The sequence below is a fragment of the Camponotus vicinus genome, unplaced genomic scaffold (assembly GCF_025532165.1).
Source record: "Camponotus vicinus isolate PSW18456_S1 unplaced genomic scaffold, iyCamVici1.0 SCAF_12, whole genome shotgun sequence".
NCBI classification, from domain to species: domain Eukaryota; kingdom Metazoa; phylum Arthropoda; class Insecta; order Hymenoptera; family Formicidae; genus Camponotus; species Camponotus vicinus.
This window is the reverse complement of record NW_028141948.1, coordinates 9627360-9633399: the sequence shown is the minus strand read 5'-3', so window position 1 is coordinate 9633399 and position 6040 is coordinate 9627360.

Below are 6040 nucleotides of genomic sequence, written 5' to 3'. Positions count from 1 at the left end.
ATAAAGAAGACAAGCTGGGAAATGAGATGTGTTAAAAGGTCGCAAGAGAGTCGCTGACATTTCCATTGCACCGCAATATCGCCATTCTCATTTCTGTTTGAAATTTCTCTTTCTATTTCTCTCATAACACACGCAATTGAAAAATATGCGAGGGAAAGAGGAGGAAAGAAGAAAAGCACAAGAGTTGCGTCGCCGGAAGCGATATACGGGCAGATGCCAATATGACGGTACACGCACTCGCACGTACACAAGAGGCGCAAGAGCCGTTTCTGTTGACCCCCCGGGGGGGTAAAAGCGCATAATATTACGTATAGCGTAGAATAAGAAGAAGCGCATCCCTTCCACGCGTAACTGTAGCGCCTGTAGCGTCAGCGAGAAAGACACCCTTAGGGTCGCTTGGCCGAAGATACGAAGCGCGCAGCGACTTGAATGAGACCGCGATAACGAAACGGCGATAACATATCTTCCGCGCGCGTGCTTTAAGACGCGAAACGGAAAGTACCGATGAAGAACTTTGAAGGTAAATTTTGCAAAACGCGCGGGAGCGCCCGCGGTGGTAGATTATCCTAATCTCATTATTTTTCTTGCGATAAATGATGCCATCAACCAAGTAGAATGCAAAGTTCAAGAAGAAGGGGTAGTGCACCTCGCCCCGAGCGATGCAGGCAAAATGTCGGCGCAGAATGCGATGGTATGCACACGTATCCGCATGCATGCATGCACGCGTGCATGCACATACGCTCGTGCACCTACACATATGCATATTAAAATATATATATATGTGTGTGTGTGTGTGTGTGTATGTATGTATATACGTGAGAGTCGTTTCGGGTGGCCCGCGGGTGAAGGTACGGGATGGCGCGGCGTGGGAGAAGAAGAAGGACGTCGTCTTTCTCTCCCCTTTATTTCCCCGTCTTCCCTCCGGTTACCCTTCTTCTTGCGTTCGTCCGCTATCGTTGTACGCGAGTGGTGCCCCGGGCGATAGACGCGCGGTGCCGCTGCATCCCACCGTGAAGCGGTGCGGTCGTTCCGCTGCGGGCGCGGAAACGAGAGATAGCGCGGCGAGCCTGGTCCTCTCCACCTTCCCGGTGTCCCAGTGAGAGAGAGGTGGTCGAAGGGCGAGAGCTATAGAAGGGCGGAAAGAGAGAAAGAGAGAGAGAGAGAGAGAGGGAGAAGAGGATCTCTCTATGTTGCCCTGGGGGTATCCAGCGAGACAATGCGCTCCGTGACGCTCTGGGCGACTCCAAGGCAGACCGTAGTTCTCCCTCGTTTTCTGCCCCCTCTGCCCACCCCCCCTAGGCCTCTGGCGATTCTTCGCTCTTCCGTCCCGCTCTTCTCTCTCCTTTTCCTTCCCCTCTTTACTTTCTTTCCTCCCGCCCCGCGTTCTAGTAGTTCTTTCTCTCCCTCATCCCCGCGAGAGTCTTTCCGTTCGTCATTTGCATGAACTTTTGGTGATATTGAAATTATTCTGTACGTGTAGGTACGCAATTTTTAGAAAAAAGATCCATTTTCTTTAAAAAAGAAGGAAATCGTTATTGGGAAATAGAAGAAATTATCGTTTGACATGACTAAAAAAACATAACCGATTTATAATTTCTTAGATCTCTCTCATTTTAACGAGAATTTATTTTAATCTCGTAAAAAATGATGAAGAAAAGAATGCAAATATTACTTTGGTTTTTTCATCATTCCTTTAATTTACTCCTAGCTTTTTCGATATTTTCTTGATTGCGACTTTATATCCAGCCGCGGTCGAATTATTACGTTTTCGGTGACCTTATTCGACTCTCGCTGTATTCCTCTCGGTATGTTTCCGGCGCGTCATTACTTGTCTCTAAATCTTCATAACTGTCTCCGGTGTATATCCAAGACGTAAAATTTCCAGAATGTCTCCCCAATTGCAATAAAGCGTTCTTCGGCGTCCTTCTTTACCGCCAGCTCGCACCCGCTCTTATATCTCCCTAACACATAGCCTCCTCGTCCTCCTCCACGTCCTCCTCCTCTATTGCGTTCTCTCTCCTAGTGCACGTTCGCTTGGAGGGAGTAACGATGCCCTGGAGCGGGCCTCCGCGGCGCGGCACTGTGGTAACGATAAGCAACGAAATGAAATATTAATGAAGTACCTGAGCGCGCGTCCATTTTTCGCGGGCATCTCACCACCAACGCCTCAGGTGCCGAAGAAAAAGTCGGCTGGCTCATCGGAAGTAAAAGAATCATCGCTAGAAAACAGAGAGAAGGACGAGGAGGAACGACTGCTGTGTTATTCCCCTGGTGTCCGGATTATTGCAATGTAACATTTTGATTCAGCGATATCTCTGGCATCTCAAGAAAATCATGTCGCTTAATTATCTTTCTTTCTCTTAACCGTTTATGAGATATAGATGTGTAAACAGAATATAAAATTTTATTATTATTGCTATTTTTTCGTTTAATCCTTCTTTTTATTTTATACCTGCTATCGTTGAAACTATATATTTAGGGACTTTCGAAAATGTGTAAAATAATGGAAACGTAAAATTGCTTTATAGAAGAAAAAGAGAGGGATGCAGAAAATTGACGATGAAGAAGAGGATATCGAGTATATATTTTATTATAGTTTTATTATGACATTTCAAAAATTTTATGTTTTGGAAATATGAGCTAAAAAAGAGTGACACATATCAACATCAAATAAAATCACTGAAAATGTTTCGTATTAATTTTTTCGCAATTTAAATACCGAATCATAATGATATCTAGAGATACCTACTAATCGAGACAAAATACATAAATTTCTGTAACAGCAAGCTTTTCGTATTAGATGGTGCTATTTTCAATTAGATGTTTATATATAAATCGCCTCAAATTCATAGGGGCTATCCATATGATTCTTATCACTTTGCATAATCGCAATAAATTTGCATAAGATATATTGACATTCTATGTTATTTCTCATTGCATTTTTTTATCGATTGAAATTTTATATAAAATTATCGAACTCATTTATATACGTGGCATGACAATGTGAAAATACGAACGCATTTATGTTACAGCGATAAATATCTCTTGCGAAAGTCAAACGATCACATCCCGATTATACAGCCGGCCAATAATAACGCACCGCCTGCGTTTAGCCCTTCAGCGGAATTCGAGCGCCACATTTTCGCGAACAATGTATGGAAAATAACCCATTGCGCACCTTTATCGTCGCCGCGGCAATGCATGTCAGCGATGGTTGCATTGCGATGAATACGAAAATACCCGGGGCAATTCCCTAATTGCAGTGAGAGGCAAACGAACGGAGGGAAAGAGAAAATGAGAGTAAAACGGAGTTGGGAGAGAGAAAGATAGAGAGAGGCGGAGGCAGAGAAGGGAGAAAGAGAAAGTCGTAAAGAGAAAGCGAGATAGAAACGGGCGAGGGGGGAAGAGGAAAGGGAGATCTATTTCTTTTTTTCACCAATACTTCGAGCACTTCTTTCTTTTTTTCTCTTTCTCTCTCTCTCTCTCTCTCTTTCTCACCTCGCGAACCTCTGCAAGATACCATATATTCACCTTCGTTACATCTTATCCCGCTCTCTCTCCTTCTCTCCCTTTCTCTCTCTGCCCTTCGCCCGATGCTCCACGTGTCTCTCTTCTGTCGTGTGCGACCAGGCGCGCGGACGTGTGCTTCGAAGCGGTCGAACGCCCCCGCGAGCCAACATGGACCATCGCCTTTCTCGTGTGTATCGCCATCTCGCTCGATCTCTACGATTCTCACGAGTCGCCGCGGGTCTCGTTGCCTACAAGCGGACTCCGCCGAAGGACAGAGGAGGAAAGCAGCACGATGCTTCCTCCTTCTTTTCACGAAATGCGTTTCCTCCGTTTTGATCGCACGTCTCAATAAACAATTTCATAATACACTGCAATTGGCATGATCGTGCGCCAAGTTCAAAGATATAACGCTAATTCAGTTTTAATTTCAATCTGTAAGCTGCCAGGGAAAGCAGTTGGCAGATCAAGATCCTCCTCTTTCGTGATGTCCATTATTATATAAAATTTGATCTTTTTCCATTTGTAACGTCGTGAATATTAGAGGAAATTAATTCGAATATTATTTAATCGAAAGTGGTAAGTAGTACGTGTCACTCAAGTGTCCGCAATCTTCTTATCTTCATAAACCCGACGTGATTATCTTTTATTGCTTAATAACATGTTTTCGACCGTATGGTGCGATGATGATTCGAATTATCGACATCATCGGTGTGGAATAAATTAAAAAAATATATATATCAGCGCGCCGAAAGGCTCTGCTTATCGCAACGTTGCTCGCGGGCAACGAGTTACCATAGAAGGAGGTTTTCCAAACACTTGATTACCGTACGCGAGAAGCTCGTTGACTTTTACTGCGAAACGCATCCAGAGAAGAGCAAAACTTGCGCTCGCATGTAAATCTTGCTTACGAAAGTGAGCGGGGGGCATAAAACCGTGGTAAGAACTCGGTGGGCCAGCAATGACACTTAATGGAGTGATTATAGGAGAATTATTAGACGAGAGCCTCTCGGAGATTAATTGCGGTTAAGCCTCCTCGTTAAAGCCGCGTGAATGAGTTGAAATATAGCTTATGGTGACGATAAAACAATGTTGTATTGATGCACTCTATAATTTCCACGCTAAAGAACCTTACTTTATTAAATTGTGGTCGCGTATAAACACTATTGACGTCTTTCTTTGTAAATAATATTACGAAAAATGTCATCGTTTCAGATGATGCTGTATTAAAATCTTGCTTTATGTCAACCTAATAAATTAAATTATCAAGTCTTATGGTTTTAATAATTATGGTAAAACGAAGGATTCACAGATATATCATAATCAACAATGTAAAAACATAAATTTTGAACACTGTATATCTTTTGATTCTAGAGATTCTATCTGAACGATATATATTTTTCTTTTCCTTAAAATTACACTTTTTAAATTATTAATTTAAATATCAAGATAACAAAAACATTTTGTTAGAGAGGATCAGTAATTAAGGTTAAAAGCGATACATATGCATTTAATGCTTTTAATATCGGCAACAGACATTCTCATTACAGAATCGGTGGAAAATCAACAATGCGTATTTGTAAATTTATATAATGCGTGCAATTAGTTAATTCTATAAAATAATTCCCATAGTATCAATGGCCAATTACGCTTGGTTAAGCATCTCTCTAACGCTCTTTAGTTTCTACTATAAAATTTACTGATAACAGTACAGCTCCGAATACCCTCGTAAAATGATTTAGCTGCTAATTTGCAATTGTGTGAGAATTGTAATTATGAATTATTCTCTTAACCAAGCATGACGTGCTGCAATTAAAGTTATACATGCGAATAAAACGGAATATCCACAGTATTTCAGATCTATAAACCCAAGAAGATATAAATGCATGCTATTGACATAAATGGTAAGAATTTTGACGCGCGTGTCGATTGAAAATACTTTAGCTGTTTCCCGAGTGCAAAGTTTCATCTTCCAGGATTCGCGAAGATCCGCTGGAGATACTTAATAAGCATTGTTAGCGGGGCCCGATCATGCCTAGGTGGGAGTCGAGGCCCGGAGCACATCCCACGGCACATCTACGCGAGCTGCTTACCTTTCTCAGGGAGCGTTCTCTTACCTTATGTAAGTTCGTGCGGGGTAAACGAGGACGAAACGGAAAGAACGGATAAACGAGAGGTGAAGGTATAGCGAAAGAAAGGAAAGGATACAGAGAGAGAAAGAGAATGCAGTTGGAAGTAGAGAGAGAGAGAGAGAGAGAGAGGGAAAGGGAGACGAAAGGTATAAGCTATGGCGAAGGAGAGAAAGACCGCAGGGGTCGTCTGGGATCTTCTAAAAATGATTCACAGCCTCCGGTAATTTACATTCGCTTGCGTGGGTGATCGTCGAGTCGGGGAGGGGGAGGGGGGAGGGGAACAGAGGGGGGGCCGCCGGCTAAACTCTCCTCTCTGCCGACTGCCATCGAAAAGGTTAAACATACACCCACCGGAGGTCACGTAACCATCGGAGAGAAAGACCGCTCAACCTACCTCCCCC